At 43.3% G+C, this 22,274-nt stretch overlaps 1 protein-coding gene across 18 annotated transcripts in view; it reads left to right on the top strand.

The window, feature by feature from the left end:
* Positions 1–22,274, top strand: part of LOC309326412 (poly(rC)-binding protein 3-like) — a 183,191-nt gene that overhangs the window by 76,136 nt on the left and 84,781 nt on the right. For 2 of the 18 annotated variants that reach the window (XM_081835087.1, XM_081835084.1), the window contains exon 1: positions 21,777–22,171. The exons of 3 other annotated variants lie outside the window; for them this stretch is intronic. The gene's annotated coding sequence lies outside the window, so the exon portion shown is untranslated. Of the gene's footprint in view, positions 1–544; positions 654–1,947; positions 2,064–3,395; positions 4,230–7,224; positions 7,244–10,639; positions 10,698–21,776; positions 22,172–22,274 lie in introns of those variants that run through there. 13 more of the 18 variants (XM_081835097.1, XM_081835085.1, XM_081835100.1 and 10 more) reach the window with 13 other exon arrangements.

Genomic DNA, 22,274 nt, shown 5'->3' with positions numbered 1-22,274 from the left:
GAGATATCCACCGCGGGGTTTTGGGTTCAAGCAGATCTTTATATTTTGCCCAAACCATATATAGAGGTTTCCTTATAACATGCTTTTGTGTACCTTGACCTTGTCGTAACCTAAGTAGGCATGCCAGCCATAACAGTTGTCAAATCCTTCCAGATCTAAAAGGGTTTCTAGATCTAAAAGGGTTCTAGGTCAGCATTTTGTAGTATACACCATTCCTGGATCCAGGAGAGACAGGCCACCTCAAATCTGGCAGGGAAAATTCCCCTCTTTAAGGTCAATTAATAGTTTATGTTTAATCCTGGGCGAAAAGCAAAGTTTTCTTATATTCATGCTCAGGACCAGAGGTGATCTCTTAGTAGCCTCAGCCTAGAAGCTCTAGGACCCAGTATTGGGAAGTGGTGGGAGTATTTGGCCCTTACAGCTTCCACTGAAGCTGTAAATATTAAATGCAACTTTTAGATTTAGTCAATTAGTTAGCAATCTTTAGTTAGCAATCACTTTCAGTTTTTGGTTTTTGCAGCTTAAGCCTTCATTTCTTTTTCAGAAATGTCAACCAGAAGTTCAAAATACTCTAGCCTCGCCTGAGTGTAACAATTATTACCAGAAAGGGAAAGTGTGAGGAATTGCTTTAAAACTACATATTCTTTTTGCAGGTAGGTCCATTTTATTTTAAGCTTTTCTTTCACTTCCCTATTCCTAACATTGTTTGCTGTCATCCCAGGGTATATTGTGTCCTGCAGTATAGGAATAGATGGTGAAAATGCTAAAATATATGTATTCATTCCTTGGACACATGTCAGGTTAGTCCAGTGAGTGTAATAATAAACGGAAAGTTAGACAATAATCACTCTCTGTTCATGGTGCCTATAGAACATTTGATCAGCTTGTGGCACCATGTTGCCTTAAATGGACATCCACACACTCTCTCTATCCCAGCTGGTGGACTGGCCAGTGTGTCAGCTTGCCCAATGGCAAGTAGGCCCCCTTAAACATTAGACAGTATGGTAAAAATGTTAATGCCATTTTAGTAGCTTGAAAATATAGTAGAAGTTCCAATATAGTAAAATTCTCAAAGGACCATGTGATGGGAAAGTTTGTTTTGCTGGGCAGGTTGGGTCAACAAATGCTTTCTTTTTTCCCTGCCAGCAAACGGTTAACGAATGGCAGCCTCTAATTGGCTGGGGTTCCAGGAGAGGGGGTTGAAAAGGAGGGGATTTGGAGAGACAGTTTAGTAGGTTGGGAGAGAGGGAGTGAGAGGAGAGAGAGGTGGTTCTGGGTAGGAACATCCACTCTGAGGAGTATATCAAAAGCTACAGAAAGGAGTCTCTGAGCGTAGCATGAAGGACAGTGTGTGGTGTCCTGTAAGGGTAATAGGCCAGGAATGAACTGGGAGGCTGAGCCAGGAGAAGTGGAAGCTGTGAGGACACAGTCTACTTAGGTCTCATTCCAGTCAGGAGGGGAGAGATTCTTCTACAAAAAGAGAAGACTCCCAGACCAATTAAGAGGGGTGTGGAGACCCCTTGGGTCTGTTACTTGGAGGACCTCAGGAGTAGGGTAGTCAAAGGGGTGTGTAACTGACAGAAAATACCACCTTGTGTATCCTATGTTTTACCCACTTTGTGTCATAAACTTCCTTGGTTAAATAAAACCTCTTGTTTATTTGATCAAATCCTGCCTGAGACTCCAAATTATTAAGTTTTCCCTCACACAAGTCCCCCCCCCCCCAAGATAATCCGGGGTAGTTTGTAGGAATTCGTGGCACTGGTGTTCTGCCAGGGGGTTGCCAGGGGGGAAAGTGCCATTGCGCAATCGCAGACCCCAAGGTGGCACTGTCGCATGCAAGCACATGCTTTGAAAACCTTATTTTGTAAGGCTGCAACATTGGTCAGGGCCACCAGGTGACGTTGTTGGATTGGAATGAATGGAGTTGGCCGTTTTACTTGGGTTAAAGCTGCTAACACACTCAAGGGGAGAAAGAAAAAGCCCAGCTGTTTGGCCGAGGAGAGAGGGTGAGACCAGTCTGATACAGTGCTTTCTGCTCTCTCATGCAGCACCCAAAGCAAGCGAGTTGTTATACTTTTTTACTTTATGTTACTTTGTTTTACTTTTTGAATGACTCCCTTAAAGCGGGAACAGGAAGAATTGCCAGAGGCCCCCTGGACTGAGACCACAACAGGGTGAGACAGTTGCAAGGGGGAGTTAACATACCAAGGCATGACTAGGAGTCCTCCTGAAGCTCTCCAAAGCAAAGGAACAGACAAGAACATTTGATAACCTTCACAGCAAGGCACTGGAATTTGCAAATAAATGTAATGACAAGATTTCACAGTTGAATATGGATGAAAATCAAACATTGGAAATTGACTCTTTGGAAACAGCATTGCCAGTTAAGAGGCAGAGGAAGAAGAAAAGGATGACAAATGAGCTTATACAGGTGAAACTCAGAAAATTAGAATATTGTGGAAAAGTTCATTTATTTCAGTAATTCAACTTAAAAGGTGAAACTAATATATGAGATAGACTCATGACATGCAAAGCGAGATATGTCAAGCCTTTATTTGTTATAATTGTGATGTTTATGGCGTACAGCTGATGAAAACCCCAAATTAACAATCTCAGAAAATTAGAATATTAAATGAAATCAGCAAAACAAGGACTGCAAATAGAGCAATATTGGACCTCTGAGAAGTAGAAGCATGCACATGTACTCAGTACTTGGTTTGGGCCCCTTTTGCATCAATTACTGCCTCAATGCAGCATGGCATGGATGCTATCAGCCTGTGGCACTGCTGAGGTGTTATGGAAGACCAGGAAGCTTCAGTAGCAGCCTTCAGCTCTTCTGCATTGCTCAGTCTCATGTCTCTCTTCTTTCTCTTGGCAATGCCCCATAGATTCTCTATGGGGTTCAGGTCAGGCGAGTTTGCTGGCCAATCAAGAACAGTAATCCCATGGGCACTGAACCAGGTTTTGGTACTTTTGGCAGTGTGGGCAGGTGACAAAGTCCTACTGGAAAATGAAATCAGCATCCCCATAAAGTTTGCGGAAGGAAGCATGAAGTGCTCCAAAATCTCCTGGTAGACGGCTACGTTGACCCTGGACTTAATGAAGCACAGTGGACCAACACCAGCTGATGACATAGCTTCCTGTTTCCGCCTTCGCCATGGAATGGAGGTCTCCCTCGACATTGTAGGGAGAGACAGACAGAAAAAAAGGGGGGGGGAACTCATTCGTTGACTTCCTCTCTGGATGGGAGAGGAACGGGGTCTCACCTGTGGATTGCCCTGCGGTCTGGCACTTGCTTCCGTATGGAATGTGAGGGCAGGCAAAGGGTGCATGAAGCATTCTCACTGCCATGACCCCCTAATTCATTCCTGGAAGCAGAGGATATCCTTCTAGTTGGGCTTTAATTGTATAGGCATGTGCTAGTGTCATAGTCCTGTGCCATAATTCCACTCCGCCGGTTGAAGTTTTCGGAAGTAGTACCCACAGGTGAAGACCACCAAAGACTGTGGGTTGGCCTGCGGTAACACTGCCCCTACTGCAACATCCAAGGCATCTGTTTCCACCACGAATAGCCCTGCTGGGTCAGGTTGCCGAAGGATGGGTTGTGAAGAGAATGTAGCTTTCATGGTGTCTAATGCCCCCTGAGCCAAACTGTCCCAGACAAACACACTTTTTCCAAAGGAGGGCAGCCAGAGGCGCTGAGCAAAATGCAGGATGAATGAACGATAGCAGTTTGTAAACCCCAGCAGGCACTGCACCTCCTTGTGGTTATGGTGTCGTAGTCCTGTTCTGCCAGGCATGGCAGAGCTCAGTGGAGGGAGAAGCCAGCCAACCAGCCAAGTCTCAGGGGTGTGCTTGCCTGGAGGCAGAGTCTGTATACAAGGTCCGGTCCAATCCTAAGGTTAGGAGTATCTCGGTTCATGTAGTCAGACAATCCAGGGGTCAAGAAAGCTGAGGATTCAAGCTCACGAGAAGCAAGCAGCAGCATCGTCTGGTCAGGAATGACAAATGTTGTTTCCAGTAACTGACTGAGGCTGCAAATGCTGCTTAAGAAAGCTGGAGCCAGCTGGTTCTCATAAGGAGCAATAAGGCTGATCAGCAGCAAGTAGAGTCATTTTGCCTTCTTCTCCATTAGGCTGCTGCTGCTAAGCAGGTGAAGCTGACTCCTGGCCCAGGAGGCGATAAGACGACAAAAAGTGGAACATCTCAGCTACAAGGATTTAAAGGTTAGAATTGAGATAAGGTTTCATTCGGTGCCAGAGACGGTGGGGAGAGGGGAGCCTACAGTTGTTGTTTTTCAGAGTTTTTCTTCTATGTTTCTGATTTGGCAACCCTCCAAAAATACAAAATATAATATAAAAAGTGAGGGTGGAAGAAACTGGACTAATAACATGAAATTTAACATCAAACTGGAACTGCGTGTGTGAGAGGAATGGAATGGAGAGAAAGGGGAACATCACTCTTTAAAAAGGACTATGTTGGAATATAGACCAAAACCACCCCCACTCTCTGTTATTTTATAAGGAATGCGAAGGAGACTGAGACAATTTGGAATGTAATCTTAACTGGAAAGATAACTGACTGTAAATTTTCAGCTGAAAAGAGGAAAGGAGTCTGCCAGCTCCAAGGTCAGAGGTTTTCTTATTAGTCATTGACAGTTTGGAATCAGACCGCTCTTCCTAAGTTGGAAAAAAAAATGGCGAGGACAGTTTATTTGTTGGAACAGAGAGAGCTCTAGCAAGCTCTTGAATCATGGGACGAAGTGATGCAGAGACTTTTGGATAACTCTGAGACAGCCGCTTCTCCCGAGTCATGATGGGAAATATCAACATTTGGAAGAATGAAGGATACAACACCATTTATGGTTGGGACAACAACATGGCAGGGGCAGGAAATATCACATGCAGGAAATAACTATGATTTCAGACTGTGTACCCCACTTGAAAGGGACGCGGGTGGCGCTGTGGGTTAAACCACAGAGCCTAGGACTTGCCGATCGGAAGGCCGGCGGTTCGAATCCCTGTGACAGGGTGAGCTCCCGTTGCTCGGTCCCTGCTCCTGCCAACCTAGCAGTTCAAAAGCACATCAAAGTGCAGGTAGATAAATAGGTACCGCTCCGGTGGGAAGGTAAATGGTGTTTCCGTGCGCTGCTCTGGTTCGCCAGAAGCAGCTTAGTCATGTTGGTCACATGACCCGGAAGTTGTACGCTGGCTCCCTCGGCCAATAAAGCGAGATGAGCACCACAACCCCAGAGTCGGTCACCACTGGACCTAATGGTCAGGGGTCCCTTTACCTTTACCCCACTTGAAACTCCATAAATTACTTAATATACTAACATGAATTGAAACCATAAGATTGTAGCTGTTGTATAAGGGATTACTATCTTGAAGGGAATGTAATTGAAATTATTAAGATTTTGGAAAGCAGAAAAGAGAGTGTAACCCATCAAATCTAGCACGTGAGGCGACCACTTTAACTAAATTGTATAATTCAGTATATAAATAATTGGTTTTAACAATTGTATTAATTGGATAAAATTGGCATCGTTATAATGAACTTGTTATTGGAACGATACTGGAAAATCAATACAATATTTATTTAAAAGCATATAAAGTCATCTGCACACTATCAGTTCCTTGTCCAATGTAAGAGGACATTCTCAAAGCTAAAGATAATAAAGACAGGGCTAACAAATTCACTGTCTTAGGTGAACTTGGAATCATACATGTTGCTACACATGGAAAATGAATTGTTAGATGAATTGGATGCAGAAACAATTACTGAACAGATCCGCACAGTCATCTAGTGAATTCAAACGGTAGCTCTGAATGTAGTGGACCGCATGAAATATGCTTTAGAACTACCTGTGAATGTGTAAAATATTCAGTACAAGCAAATTATTTAAAAATATCCACCATTATTTAATATTTAAAAATAATTATTAAAAAATTCTATTATAACAATCTATGTTTATATTTAGGTAAAGGTAAAGGGACCCCTGACCATTAGGTCCAGTCGTGGCCGACTCTGGGGTTGCAGCACTCATCTCGCTTTACTGGCCGAGGGAGCCGGCGTACAGCTTCCCGGTCATGTGGCCAGCATGACTAAGCTGCTTCTGGCGAACCAGAGCAGCGCACGGAAACACTGTTTACCTTCCCGCCGGAGTAGTACCTATTTATCTACTTGCACATTGACGTGCTTTCGAACTGCTAGGTTGGCAGGAGCAGGGACGGAGCAACGGGAGCTCACCCCGTTGCAGGGATTCGAACTGCCGACCTTCTGATCGGCAAGTCCTAGGGCTCTGCGGTTTAGACCACAGCGCCACCTGCGTCCCTTATGTTTATATTTAGTATCTACTTTAAACTGCCAGCAATATGTACAATATATGTACACTGTAATTACTAAAAACATACATTTATTTCACACAAAAATTAATTGTACCTTTTTCCACTTATGTATTTTTTGAAACATTTATTTCTTATAAAAATTAAATGATAGCCTTATAGTCCTTCAGGGTCCCCTTGTACTTGACGTTCTCAGCGTTTTCATGTGCTCCATCCACATAGTGCTTCATCTCAGTACGAGCAGAACTTTCCAGTGAACAGGTGCAGTTACTCTCCAGTATACAGGCAATGGAAGCCGTGCTAAAGAACGCTACTTTCCCGTTAGAATAGGCTGCTGTCCTTTGAGAGGGTGGGACAAATGCTCCTTTTGTGCAGAAAGATATCCTTCAATAAGAACTCCCAAGGTGACGTACAGTAAAAGAAATCTAAAAGCATCGCTTCTTCAGTAATCCTAGCACCATTATGCTGGAGTCACATGTAAGGATATTAAAAAATAAAGATACTGATAGAAAAGGCCTTTCAGAAAAAAGGCTCGTGGAGTCTGCTGCTTTGAAGCAATCAACAACAATGCTCTAAATGTTACTTTCCCCAAGCCATAGAAGATGGTATCACTTTTCTCCATTTTGTACCAACATTTGGCTTTCTGTTATTATGGGCTTCAATATTTGGCTTTCTATTATTTGTGTTTCTTTCTAATGGCATTCTAAGTCACAGCCACTAAGAAGGCTGGGCTTCCCCCCCCCCCCAATATGCTCCTGGAACGATGCTTTTAGGCTTGCCACTACTGTGTGGTGCTGGGCATCATGTGGTGGGCAGGCAGAATGGGTGTTGGGGTTCTGCATGCCAGTCCTGTGAGCACGGCAGAAGCCCGTCTTCATTCAGATGGAGAGCCAGAGGTGAGACTATGGCTGCGCAATGACACAGATATATGGGGTTCTTGTAGGCAAAGGCATTACGTTGCGAGACGGATAGACCTTGTGATCCCTCTAGCTAGCAGACTATATATAAACCTGCAGTCAGCTATTTTCAGGGTAGTCTTATTTGGTAAAGGGAAAGTAATAAAGATGGGTGAACAGAAATCTCATCTAAATTCTTATGGCGTATACATAATATTGTTGAACAAATTCTAAAGTGTCTCGTTTTTAGAGTGCATGCTTACTGAATTTTATAATTGTCGGGGGAAATGCTGCTTACCCTTAGTGTATTTCCTGAATTTCTAAAGTCTCCAAAATGTTTTGAGACAGCTGTTGCTGTTTAATATTGGAAATCTAAAAGTTTCTTCCACCATGTATATTCTAATTACATGAAAAAAATGATATCAAAATGACTTTTAATGATGCTTTCTATTTTGGATGGATTAAGCACTGCTTTTGCAAACTTTTTCCATTGCGAAGCTATATTGGTCTGAACTAACAAATAAGCAGGGGTGATAGCAGTGGTATGAGAATAAGTAAAGATCAGGAAATAAATAGTCTATAAATAGGTAGCTTTTATTGCACAGTATGACGCTTAATTGTTATAGACAAGTGCTGCTGATCCTAATCTGTACTTGCCCTAATTACAGCAGGTGCTGCAATATGTTTTGTTATAATCAATGTTTTTGTTGAAGCTGGAGGTGTTTGTTTCTCCAAATCTGATAAGCCAATCATTTCCTGATCTAGAAAAGATAGCAAATTACTGAGCCCTGAATTTAACACATGCCGAGCACTAGCACCTTCTTTATTAAGGTGTTACTTGGTTACGAAGCAAGTTTGATGATCAGAGAGAGATCTTTGCTGATACTAATTACAGCTCTAGAAAGAAACACAAATTGCAGGTTGCTGAAAATACCATTTTCACACATGGCAGTACCTTTGCATTTTCTGTGCTGTTTGTGTTGAGTGTGAGTCTTAAGCATGCAACTGAGGCAATTTTAAAGCTAAGTTGCATTCTAGCCATTGTAGATATCATGTCTGCATTACACTGCTGGTTTTGGCGAATTATTTTGTTGTTGTTATTAATTAAATTTGTTAGTTGCTTTATCTTGCTGAAGGCACCCCAAAGCAACTTAGGAAGTAACCAACAGACAGACAACAAGCCCCACAGAGATGCATGAAAACCTGAAGAAAGAGAAATACAGTGGTGCCCCGCAAGACAAATGCCTCGCTAGACGAAAAACGCACAAGCCGAAAGGGTTTTTCGTTTCTTGAGTTGCTTCGCAAGACGAATTTCCCTATGGGCTTGCTTCACAAGACAAAAACGTCTTGCAGGTTTGCTTCCTTTTTCTTAAAGCCGTTAATACCCAGGGAATCTGCGCTCCGCAAGACAAAAAGATCGCAAGACGAAGCAACTCGCGGAACGAATTAATTTCGTCTTGCAAGGCACCACTGTACATTAAAAACACCCCACCCACTTCTAAAGGGGCACAGATAGTTAAAGGCCAACAACCTGGTTATAGAGGAAATATTTTGGCTGGCACTTAATGAAGGCACCAGGTGAGCCTCCCTGGGGAGAGCCTTCCACAAATGGGGAGCCACTGCAGAAAAGGCCCTGTTCTTGTGTTGCCACCGTCTGGGCCTCTTGTGAAGGAGTAACGCAAAGAGGGGTGTCAGATGATGAGTGCAGTGTCTGGGTCAGTTTATATGGGAAGAGGCAGTCCTTGAGGTATTGCAGTCCTGAGCCATTTCATCTACCTAATGGCTGAGCCCCCACTCCATCCCCTTTTATTTTATTTTATTTTTTGCTGTTACTTCAAGTCATGATTCAACTTCTCTGGCCCCATTCCTGGAAGAGAATCCTACATCATAACGTAACATCAATCTGATGTCCTAGGAAGAAGAAAAGAACCTTATAGTTAAGATGAAAATTATTTAAATTCATCCATTCCTAAAAGGTGAGGATTCTCTCCCCTCCCCCCCCCCAAAAAAATTGCTCAGCCTAAATACTGGACTGAAGGGGTAGCAATTAGTGTGGCTGCCAGAATTAATTTCATTCAGTTATTTAGCTGAATAAAAACTGCAGTGAAGCATGTATTAATCTCACATGGAAAATGAGCATCTTTGTGTGTCATATTTGGGTCTTAATTGCTTTGTTAAAATTTACTTTTGGGGGGGAATTGAAACTTTATCATCTTTGTTTTTACCGTCATTGAAAGTAAATGGCTGTGGCTATCAGGATGATGGAAAAAATAGTGCTGAATTAATTCATACACACAACACAATACTGTACATATCTACAGGATTGAATTGAATGGGATTAAGTGTATATAGATAAGTGTGTACATAGGACTGAAGCATCACTAAATTGTTCCATTGTTCTGTTGGTGGGGAGGCTATAAATATATACAAATATAACAGCTTTCATCATTGGCCTTAACAATATAAATATTATTGCTCTCATTGCTTTTTTTTTACATTTTATGTAAAATGTACATTTTATCATTTTACAAATATATTTAACAAAAAAACACACCTTTACACTAACAATTTGCATTTCCCTCAACTTCCCTCCCGTCCTTTCTCTGGTTACTTAGTTTATATCTTTTTGTTACTGCATACCCAGTTCAACCTGTTTACTATTTCCCCTTTTAATTCTCTTTACCTCCTTGCTCTCATTGCGAATTCATGGATAGGACTATTCTAGGCAAGTTTCTCCATTTACTACACAAAGATTTTCATTAAACACCTTAAACCTGACTGGAATTGTTAAGATTACTTGTTTTTGCCCACAGTTTATTGTACCAGTTGCAGGTGGTGTCTTATTTTTCATGCTCTTCCATGTAAAAAAAAAAGGGGGGGGGCTTGCTAGTAGAAAACTAGCACATTGCAGACAAAGGGTTTAGCTCAAGACTCTCCTATTTGTGCTTATTACCTGTGTTCAGGAGGGAGGAGGAGGAGTGACTGAGAAAAACAGAGACTATTAAGGGTAGGTTTCTTGCTGCATTCCCCCAGCAATGTAGCTAGCCGCTCAGGTGCCCTGCTCCTGGGGTGCAGGATGAGCCATCCATGAGGGTGGATTAATTGGGATATCAATGAAAGGAGAAGCTGCAGAACTGTACCAGACAAGGAATCCCTGGGCTGGCTTTTGCAAACCTTCCAAACCAAAGCTTGGTTCCAGAACCATTTTCGTTTGTGGGTTTGTTTGAAATAATTTTCATTAAAATATTTTCTTGGTTTACAAAAGTACGTGAATTATCTCTTTTTTTAAGTTGAATTTGCTCTGTGATAGACCATTCACATGTTCAGGGATTCTTCCCTCGAAGCAGCCCTCAGCCTAGAGTTCTGCCATGCTTGAAGGATACCTTCTTTCTTCCAGGATCTCCTTTCTCCACCGCTGTGGCTCCTGGAGAAGCACTCTGTTTAAATAGAACAGGTAGGAGGATGGAAATATTTGCCTGGGGCTGGGAGAACACCCTACAAGTTGAGTGTCAACAGAGATTGGGAGAAGAACCTTCCTGCATGAGAGCAGAAAGGAGATGGTCTTGTCCAGAAGTGGGTGGGCCAAGCTTTCTTTGGGAGCAATGTCAGGGCAGGGGCACTGGGCACCCATTCCCCACCTCTGCCAGGAGGATACCAAGTCCTTCTTCACAGGGCTACGCTTCCAGAGAATGGTCTCCATCGCCAGCACACAAGCTGATGGACACAGAGCAAAACTCCAGCCCCCCCCCCCAGGTACGCTGCTGCATCCCCCCCCTCCGTTCTCCCAGCATGAGTGAATAAAAACCTGTGGAAGCCATTTTTCCTGTTAATTTCATGCTCCAGCTGCACCAGTAAATAAATATCTGATGCTTCCTATTACCCCAGCAATGTAATCTGCATTGTTCCCAGATTCAAGGGAGTGTTCTGCATACTTTATTCATTTTGTTGTTGTTGAGTCGTTTAGTCATGTCCAACTCTTCGTGACCCCCTGGACCAGAGCACGCCAGGCACTCCTGTCTTCCACTGCCTCCTGCAGTTTGGTCAAACTCATGTTAGTAGCTTTGAGAACACTGTCCAACCATCTCGTCCTCGGTCCCCTTCTCCTTGTGCCCTCCATCTTTCCCAGTATCAAGGTCTTTTCCAGGGAGTCTTCTCATGAGGTGGCCAATGTCTTGGAGCCTCAGCTTCACGATCTGTCCTTCCAATGAGCACTCAGGGTTGATTTCCTTCAGAATGGGGAGGTTTGATCTTCTTGCAGTCCATGGGACTCTCAAGAGTCTCCTCCAGCACCATAATTCAAAAGCATCAATTCTTCGGTGATCAGCCTTCTTTATGGTCCAGCTCTCACTTCCATACATCACCACTGGGAAAACCATAGCTTTAACTATACAGACCTTTGTCGGCAAGGTGATGTCTCTGCTTTTTAAGATGCTGTCTAGGTTTGTCATCGCTTTTCTTCCAAGAAGCAGGCGTCTTTTAATTTCATAACTCCTTTCACCATCTGCAGTGATCATGGAGCCCAAGAAAGTAAAATCTCTCACTGCCTCCATTTCTTCCCCTTGCACCAATTTATGCATCATCACCACCTCCAAATACTTGCAATGTGATCCTGGGGTTGTAGGCTGTTCTCTGCTGTATATACATTCTTCTTTCAAACTATAAATGGATAGGATGAGTGTTTTCACTGACTGGTTGTCAAAGCTTTTTTGGACTTAAAAACATCTTCCAGAGATTAATATTTCACCCAAGGCTCTTCCTTTGCCTTATGCAAATATTTTTGTGACCGTATAACAAATAGTATTTTATTTGTAACAGAAGAAAAACAAAATAAAAATGTATAAATGCACATACAAGCCTCTGATCTCTGGAAAAGAGCTGTTGGTATTATTGAATTATTTTTAGCTTGGTAGCAGTGAATAAATATTATCTAGCTCTTTATACTCGAAACACAGTAATTTTTACTTCTGAGTCAACTGACGCAATCTTACTCCCACTGTCACAGTTAGTCACTTGCTTTGTAAATTCACTCAGTGCTGCTTATGTGGAGTATATGCAAAGCTTGTATTTCTTCTTCTTTTACAGATAGGCAGGTAATGTAATGGAAACTCTGGAAGGGGAGATCCCCTCCCTCAACATTTGCTGCCTGAACTCATTCACTTTTGCACTAAACTAGGGGCCACATTCGCTTGGTGGAAATCTATCAGAGAGCACATTTCAAAAGAGGATGGGACCAGACACACACTTAATGGCACATTCTTAACACAAAGAAACACACTAGGACAATAGGAAAAATGCAGGACCCCATGACACTTCTCTGTGCTAACAAAAATACAGAGGTGGGAATTATTGGCAAGTCCATGATGAAAGAAACTTGGATCATTGCTGCTAACTCATCTTGCCTGAATGTGGGCTTCACATAATTACTGTCCTTTCTGTTTCGATGGCCAGTTTTCTTGTAAGAAGCTTTCCACAGAAGCTTCAAGAGCTGCTGCGGTTTGTCCTGGTCACGTGTGCAGAGGGAATATGCTCATTCTTCCAATTTGGAGATGAGAAGACATCTCTCCCAGCAACGTGGAGACATGGAGAGCAGATACCAACTCTGCTTCTCCACAGTTCTGTGTAGCACACAAAGCAGCTCTGGCTGTGTCTCTTGTAACTTGATGATTTGTTACTCATTGAATAAAGGTAAAGGTAAAGGGACCCCTGACCATTAGGTCCAGTCGTGGCCAACTCTGGGGTTGCGGCACTCATCTCGCTTTATTGGCCAAGGGAGCCGGCGTACAGCTTCCGGGTCATGTGGCCAGCATGACTAAGCCGCTTCTGGCAAACCAGAGTAGCGCACGGAAACGCCGTTTACCTTCCCGCTGGAGCGGTACCTATTTATCTACTTGCACTTCGTGCTTTCAAACTGCTAGGTTGGCAGGAGCAGGGACCGGGCAACAGGAGCCGACCTTCTGATCGGCAAGTCCTAGGCTCTGTGGTTTAGACCACAGCGCCACCCGCGTCCCACATACTCATTGAATAGATCCACATTATTATTATTGTTATCATTTTTAATTGAGCACTGCTCATGTAACAAAACTGTTCAGTTACTGAATTAATGAGCAGGACAAACTATCCGAAACCAACCTTCCTCTGCAGAAATTCCATTTTTAACTTGCTACAAAGTTCTGTTGTGAAAATATTTTATACCGTTGTGTGTTGCTGCTGAGTCTGCTTCTCTCAGCATAATCAAAACACATGGTTAAGGAGGAGATTGACATGTGGCTTATGAACACTGTAATTAGTTCTCCTTCCTACCTCTAAGCAGTAATTAAATCTGCTACTTCTGCTCTGTTGATTCATTTTACTTCACTGTTTAATGGCTCAGCTGAGAACATCTTTATCTCTACATCTGAAACATTTTATTCAGACAAAGAAAATAGGATAATCCACTATTTCCCCCAAGAACATGTTAAAGGAAAGAACTGTAATGCAATATGATTTGACAGTGGTGACACTTCTTGCTTATCAAATGAAGCATATTAAAGGGAAATCTTCCACTAGTGTAGAAGGCAAATTTTCCACATGTAGGTTTTTTCCTCCAAGAGTTTCTCATGTCAGATTTTGAACACAAATGCATCTAATTTTGAGCTGCCCTTCAGAGTCATAAATTAAATGGACAGAGTGTTTAGAATAGTAGTAATTATACAGTATGTAAAGCAGGAAATCTGATTGTTCCAATGACATCACAGATTTCTTTTTTAAATGTTACTTTAAAAAAGGATATCAATGGGCAACAGAAATCTTTATATAGGAACATGTTTCGTTGTTTGGACCATCATCTTCCCTGTGAGGAGAAAGGATTTTTATTTTTTTTAAAAAAAATCCGATTATAAGCAGAACAAAAGTGAAAAGCAGATCATATATGAAAACATAGAATCATAGAGTTGGAAGAGACCACAAGGGCCATTGAGTCCAATCCCCTGCCAAGCAGGAAACATCATCAGAGCACTCCTGACATATGGTTGTCAAGCCTCTGCTTAAAGACCTCCAAAGAAGGAGACTCCACCACACTCCTTGGCAGCAAATTCCACTGTCAAACAGCTCTTACTGTGAGGAAGTTCTTCCTAATGTTTAGGTGGAATCTTCTTTCTTGTTGTTTGGATCCATTGCTCCGTGTCCGCTTCTCTGGAGCAGCAGAAAACAACCTTTCTCCCTCCTCTATGTGACATCCTTGACTTGTCCCTCCTTCTCTAAGTAGCAGAGAGTTTCAGGGCTAACCTTGGACAGGATTGCTTTCCATGTTAGGAGAGTCTGCTGGAGAGTTATGAATTTGCAAGTTGAACTGAGCCATTTGATGCCAGTCTAACAAAAGCAACACTGTGCCGCTGTCCAAAGCTTGCTTTCGCCATTCCACTGGAAAAGCCAGACTTCTTTCCCCTTTTCTGGCTTCATTCAAATGTCCACGTTGCTTCCTTCAACGCCATTCAAACAGGTGATGTTCTTCTACTAGCCACAGGCTATTAAGCCTGTCTGAGAAGACAGCCCCTTCCTTGCACAGTCATAGAAACAAAATTTCATTTTGTATTACAGGCTGAATATTGAATGCTTTTAAATAATATTTTCAACTTGGAAGAGAACACTTGAGCCTATTTCCTTATGAAGACAATTGATTTTTTCTGTTTTATTATGAAAAACAGTAAAAGTAAGATAGAGATGTAATACAGAAAGAACTACACTGAAAATCCACATAAAAATATAGAAAGGAAAGAAAAAGTTTGTACAATCTTCATTGAAAACTTCATATCAATATTAAGGTCTTTTCACTCTGCTGTTTTTTTGTTCTAGCTTTATCACTTCATTAACCTGACAGACCTGCATTTTTGCTTATTTCATAAGTTTCCTGTATTTTATAAATTTATGATGTTTTCATCATTTTGTACACTGCTATTATATTTTTATGAGTGGGCAGGTTACAAATACTCTCTATAAATACAGAGCCCATTTCTGCCACTCATTTAAGCGCAAAGCCCCCACTTTAAATCTCTCATCAGCCACACACTTGCCGTTGGCAAGTCACCATCTCTCATCCTCATCCTTTCTCCCTACCTATGTATATAGTGATGTAATACCTTACACGCCTGTTTTAAAGATTACTAGGAATATGTACATCAAATGCTTTGAATATTCTGAAGCGCCACGTAAATGAAAAGTATTATTTGTTCAGGCAACATACGTTAGGAGGGTATGAGTACTGAGTTAGTACTTATATCTGTTTTTTTGGGGGGGTGAACATTTTGTGATGGCCAGCAGAACAATTGTACTTCATAACAGATTTGTGAGATATGTGCTGATGTTTTTAATATTTTCAGACTAAGACTGAATATTGTTCTGTGTTTTGCTCCAAGCATTGCCTGACACAGGATCTAATTATGGAGTTTGTGACTTTCTGATTTTACAGTGGTACCTCGGGTTACATATGCTTCAGGTTACAGACGCTTCAGGTTACACACTCCGCTAACTCAGAAATAGTGCTTCAGGTTAAGAACTTTGCTTCAGAATGAGAACAGAAATCGTGCAGCGGCAGCAGGAGGCCTCATTAGCTAAAGTGGTGCTTCAGGTTAAGAACAGTTTCAGGTTAAGTACGGACCTCTGGAACGAATTAAGTACCGTATTTTTTGCACCATAACACTCACTTTTTTCCTCCTAGAAAGTAAGGGGAAATGTCTGTGCGTGTTATGGAGGCAATGCCTACGGGTGGCATGCCTACGGATTTTCCTCCTCTAAAAACTGCATGCGTGTTATGGTCGGGTGCGTGTTATAGAGCGAAAGATACGGTACTTAACCCGAGCTACCACTGTAACTGATAAGCAACTTGCCAATGTTTGGCCATTTCTGTTCGTGAAGCATTACTGAATGAACGTGAGCGGACTCTGTTTTAGAAAATGCACTGAAAGAACTGGCACTCATCATTTGATGGATCTATTTTACTGTACAAAATGTGAAAGATATTATGCGTTCCCACTTGCCTGGCACCTGTCCATACAGCCTGAAATTTTGCCAAGCCGAAGTCTCGGTGCGTGTACAGCTTTACCCCAATCTTGCAGGGTTTGGGGCTTGTGGGTACCTTCATATGTTTAGCTATGTCCACTAGGGCTTCCTTTGTTCATACATTCATGCTATACACATGGACACCAGGAGGTGGGGTAACCCAGCATGCAGATTTGGCATGCAAATACTTCTGAATAGGGCTACATTACACTGCAGATCCAACCTTTTTCTTCATAATAGCTGTTGGTATCTGTCTGCCTTGGGAGACAATGGAGGAGTGCACCTTTGGGAGTGAAGTCAAACGATGGGAGAGTTACAGCACTTGCTGTGGCTGTAGAGACTGATAAGGGAGAGACATGTTTTGCTGCAGCTGGGGCAGATGAAGGCATCCAGCAGTGCTGCTGCAGATGCAGCATGGAGTTTCTTTTCTCTGCGCTCCTCCCAGCAGTCATTTCTCCTCTAGTCTCTAGTGTAGATACATGACCTGACTGTCTGTCTCCAGGCACTGCAGTCATCTGCAAGGGAATGGAAGATGGCAGGATCCCCAAGGATATGAGGAGGTGGCTTCAGGGTTGGCTTCATATGGTGGGGCTGATGTTGCCCAGCCTTCACATCGCGTTTGCAGACATCTTTGTAACACAAGAGTTGGTCAGCCAATGGGCTTGTTGCCTGAAGCTAGCTACTCATAGAACACATCCTTGGGGATCTTGCCATCTCCCATTCTGTGGACATTACCAAGCCAGGAGTATGAACATGCTGCGAATGTGGGCTTGGGAGAGCACATCTTTATCTGAGACTCTGTCCTGCCATGTGATGTCCACAATCTTCCTGATCCAGTGCGTGTGGGAGGCATTGAGGCATCACTCTTGGCAGTTATAAGTTGCCCACAACTCACTTCCATAAGGCAGCATGCTCAATAGTCTATGGTTAAACCATACATGTTTTTGGTGCTATATTGGACTTTGGCAAATAATTATTACACAGAAATAGATAAATCCATCCCCCCTCAAAAAAACAACCATCTGCTGTTTTTATTTATTTATTTGGTGCCATCTGTGTACATGGTGCTTTACGGGTTGAACAAGCCACTGCCACTGGAGGCTTGTAGCCTAAAACAGTGAAAGAGAAGCAAAAGATGAAGTTTAAGGAAATGTACGGTAAATCAGAGTCAAGAGGGAAGGATATCCTATAGTAAACAGAGGCTGCCTATTTGCTTCTAAGTCCAATGCAAAGCGCTGCTTCTTATTTTTAAATGGGAGGTAAGTTCCATGGTACCTGGTAACTCCTCTGGAGTGCCCACCCCAAAGTGATACAACTAGTTCCAGCATTATAATTATTTCGGCACCAGATTTAAACATTTTTATTTGCCCAGGGATTTCAAGTGGTTATGCTTAGTCTGCAATATGATTTATTTTATTCCTGCCTCTCATTGTTCCTAAATATTTATTATAACCATTGAGGTTGTGTTGTATTTGTATCTTGATGGATACCTGAATTCATATCTGATGCACACCAGCCCTGTATTATAAATATCATAAACAAATAAAACATATGATTATGTAGATATTGGCACTTGGTTTAGTTGCAGTGGGACGCGGGTGGCGCTGTGGGTAAAAGCCTCAGCGCCTAGGGCTTGCTGATCGAAAGGTCGGCGGTTAGAATCCCCGTGGTGGGGTGCGCTCCCGCTGCTCGGTCCCAGCGCCTGCCAACCTAGCAGTTCGAAAGCACCCCCGGGTGCAAGTAGATAAATAGGGACCGCTTACTGGTGGGAAGGTAAACGGCGTTTCCGTGTGCTGCGCTGGCTCGCCAGATGCAGTTTGTCACGCTGGCCACATGACCCGGAAGTGTCCCCGGACAGCGCTGGCCCCCGGCCTCTTGAGTGAGATGGGCGCACCAACCCCAGAGTCTGTCAAGACTGGCCCGTACGGGCAGGGGTACCTTTACCTTTACCTTTACCTTAGTTGCAGTGGGTATTGGGACTAGGGGATTGTTACAGTGACTTTTCAGAAAAATTAACAATCAAATAACATATTTTGGGAATGTAGAAAAGAAAGGGGATGGGATGGGACAGGGCAGGACATGAGGGATAGCAAAGGTGTGGTGCCCTAGTTGGGATTGACCACATTATGGGAATGATGAACACACCTGTGTTTTCGTTATCCCAAACTGTCACTGACAAGTGTGGATGCTGTTCATCTGAATATTCCTGCTTTTATTTCCCAGCCCAAATTTAGCCAAGTATCTTCTGGCAGCCCGAAACAAGCTATATTGCCGTTAAATATAGGTGTTGTCAGAATAGCTGATGCCTCTTCTTCAATAATTTTCTTTAGTCAAAGAAGCATTTTCTTTTGACCTCCAGTCAACTTTAAGCTGTGGAAACCAGCTGAGTCAGGACCTGCCTCGTAGCCCTTTGCTAACATGCCTTCTTAAAAAGCAAACCTGGCCCTGTCCTGAGCTTGAACCAGGACATTGCCTGTTTCTGCACCAGCTGGCCTTGCTGCAGAGTCCCAGGACTCTGGATGTGAGAATCCAGCAAGCCCCAAAGAATATCATTTCTTTTGCCAGTCCCACAGCCCTGAGTGACAAATCAGGGGAAAGCCTTAGGAAAGTACTTTTTCAAACGACACATAGTTTCAGCTGTGGAATTCATTTCCACACACGGTAGTGATGACCACCATCTTGCGTGGCTTTAAAGGGGTAGGTAAATTCACAATGGCTGTATCCATCCTTCACTGTTGGAGGCATTAGGCCTCTGAGTATCGGTTGTACCAGGATGGAGTTCCAAAGGGATGCTCCACCATGCTAAGACCTGGTGATGCCTACATCATACAGATCACACAGAGTGAAGTTACTGGCTGGGTATATGAGCAGTGAGATGATATTTTAGGTATCCTGGTCCCATGCTGTTTGGGATTTGCACACCAGCACCTTGAATTTAGCTCCATCTCTTGAGTTTCCACCGCCCAAGGCACCTTCTTCACTCCACCTCATGAGCCGGCCAGCTCTGCGGATAACTGTACAAAAGCAGGGGTGGGCTGTTTGAAGTGGGCATGTGAAGCTTCATTTCCACCTACGTAAAGCAACCAGTCAGTCAGCTTAGCTTATTACAGTCTATTTGCCTGCTCCATGCCTTGTCCTGGTCCCTCCTTTCTTTACCTTTCTGCTGTAAGTCACAGAAGGGCAAGGAGAAAACATCGCTGCAGTTACCTGTCTGCATTTCCCCACCTTTTGTTGCTCAGAGATCATCTCCAAGGGGCAAGAAAGTTTCCTTATAATGGAGGGGCTCAGAAGCAGCTTGGAATTGTGTCCTGTGGTGCAGGTGAGAGGCCACGGCCATTGCAGGTGTATGTATATATTTATTACAGTCAATGACCAGTAGACACAGTCGTTGGGATAAGCCTGGAAGTGAGCTCTGCCACCACCCCACAGGAGCCAACTCCTAGGGGCTAAGGTCTCTTCACCCCCCCTAAAATATTTGAGGTGGCCACCCCCCCCCAAGTTGATGGGCAGTGTCATTCAAATGGTGTCCTTCTGCTGTGTCATGTGATTGATTATGCAGAGTGGGGCTTACATGCCCCCCCCCATATATTATTCTAGTTGGCACCCCTGCCCATACTCTCTCTGCCTTTATGAGCCCACAATTTTAAAACTGCCCCACCTGTGGCTCATGGGCCCTGGGTCCTGCTGGGGAGAAAACAAAACAGTTCTGTCTTAACAGTTCCAACACCTGCATGTCCCCAAGCCTCCATATGGGGCTGTCCTGGTGACCTACCCATTTATTCCACCGAATGGCTTATTTCTGGCTCTGGCTGTCTTTGCTGTTGTTGCTGTTTGTTAGGAACTGGTGCACTGCTAAAACCATTTTCTACAGCTGCCATGCAAATGGCAACGTAGTGTTGGATTTCCCCACCTCCCTTGCGGCCCTGCCTGATTTAACAGCACTTTTCCCTGTTTATCCCAAGTTGTTGTTTTTTGCTTTCTGCTTGGAAGACAGCAAGTGAAAGAAGACTCCAAATGAATTTATTTCATAAAATTTATATACCACTTAATTGTAGAAAAAACCTCAAGGTGGTGGAACATTCAGATATTTTGGCTTCCAAACTCTGAAATCCCAGAAGTAAGTGTTCCAGTTTTTGAACGTTTTTTGGAAGCTGAACGTCTGATGCAGCTGCTGCTTGAGTGCAGGAAGCTCCTGCAGCCCATCGGAAGCTGTTCCTTGGTTTTTGAATGGTTTCAGGAGTCAAACGGACTCCCAGAACGGATTCCCTTTGAGAACCAAGGTATGACTTTATACTTAGGCACTTGGACTCCACTACTGTTGTAAGTCAGTTCCCCAGGAGTGTGGAGAATGCTGTCTGGTCAGGTGTTAATGGATGAGTTTCACCTGATAAAGTGAAAGGTGAGGTTCTGGGATGGGTGCAGACAGACAATTGCACACTGGACCTTTGACCCCCATGGCCGAAAACATGTGGAAGGAAGGGAACCACCGACTGGGCCAAGAAGGTAGCTGATGCATGATTGGAAGAAGGAGTGGTCTCAGGATGTCTGAAAGTGGCAGAAGAATGACAAATGTCCCCTTCTGGGTCCTTGAGTCCTTGCCCTCCCTTTAACTAGTTGCTCTTTCTTTGATGGTGCCCTGAATGCTTCTATCATTATCCGTTATTCCTGTACTTTTAATAATCTGTCCTTCTTATTTTATTTGAGTATTTGAATAATTTTCTTCTTTCATTCTTTCTAGTAATTGGGGAGAGAATACTGGCAGACTATTGTTATAAAAGGAAAACAAGACTTTCGAAATTCAGCTGTAAAAACACAGGGGTGTCTTTAATATATCACAGAGTGAGCATTTACACCTGACTGGGAATCTTGCTCCCACTAGCGAAACGTGAAATGCCATTCCTGGGAGTGGGAGCAAGAAGGTTAACTAGGGATGGATGTGAACAAATGCTGTTACACTTCCTTTGGTCTTTGTTATGATTGGAGGTGCAGCCTGGGGGTTAAGCACAGGCTTCGTGGGAAATGTGGGTTTGCTGAGAAGGGATTGGAGAGAGAGAATGAGAGGGACAGCCACATATACGAAATATACATTTTTTAAAAACACCCAAAAATCTCATTCAGATTTTGCGCACACAACAGATTAGCTTTCACAGTGACTCTTGAGAGGGCTCAGTTGCTTCAGGTGTCCTTCAGTGCCCATAAGCAGAGAGAAGGTGTGCCTGTGAACTTAAGCCTATGTGTATCAGTGGCTGGGATGTATTCATTTAGTCAAGAATACAATAACCTTTTAAAAGGACCCTAATTAGTGTGTAATAATCCAGAGGGATATACTTCCGGGAAGGTGACAGCTTCTCTTGTGGAGAGTCTCTTTTCCTTTTCAGACCTCGCCCCCCCCCCGCCCCGCCCCTTTAATCCCTCTGTAGCCCCTGTGCATGTTGAGCTTTTGCAATTCTATTGCATTAGGATGTGACACATTCCAGGCCCTTGACAAGGGCTTTTGTTTAGCAATATTTATAGCAGCTTCTTGTCATTGTAGAGCAAAGGCAATTGCCCTGCCCTCTGGCCCCCTCCTTTAAGCAGATTTTAAGCAGAAGCTCCTCTCATGTAGCACTAATTGAAATGATTGGTGGAAGGGGGAGGGCTGTGCACTTACTCTGCCTGACTCTGGCTTATCTGCTTGGGGGCTAAACCAGGGAGGGGGGGGGGTGAGGCTGAGAGAATGCAAATCTTTTGCCTCATTCCAGCAAGGCTCAGGACTAACCGGCCATCTGTCCACTCTTGGAACAGAAATGACAGAGTCTACGCTCAGCTACAAGTCCAAAGAAAAGAAAAGAAATTGTCCCCAAACTCTGACTGAGAATTTCATATGAGGTACAGTCTCGAAGACTCTCTCATCAGGTCAGTTTGATGTAGCTGTTCAGAGAAACCAAGGGTTGCACCAGCAAAATCTTCAGTGTGTTGTCAAGACTTAAACTGGAGCTAAAAATATGCATTTCCTTTA

Source organism: Podarcis erhardii, assembly GCF_964252035.2.
Source record: "Podarcis erhardii genome assembly, chromosome: 13".
Classification (NCBI taxonomy): Eukaryota; Metazoa; Chordata; class Lepidosauria; order Squamata; family Lacertidae; genus Podarcis; species Podarcis erhardii.
This window is presented reverse-complemented; position numbering and strand designations above follow the sequence as displayed.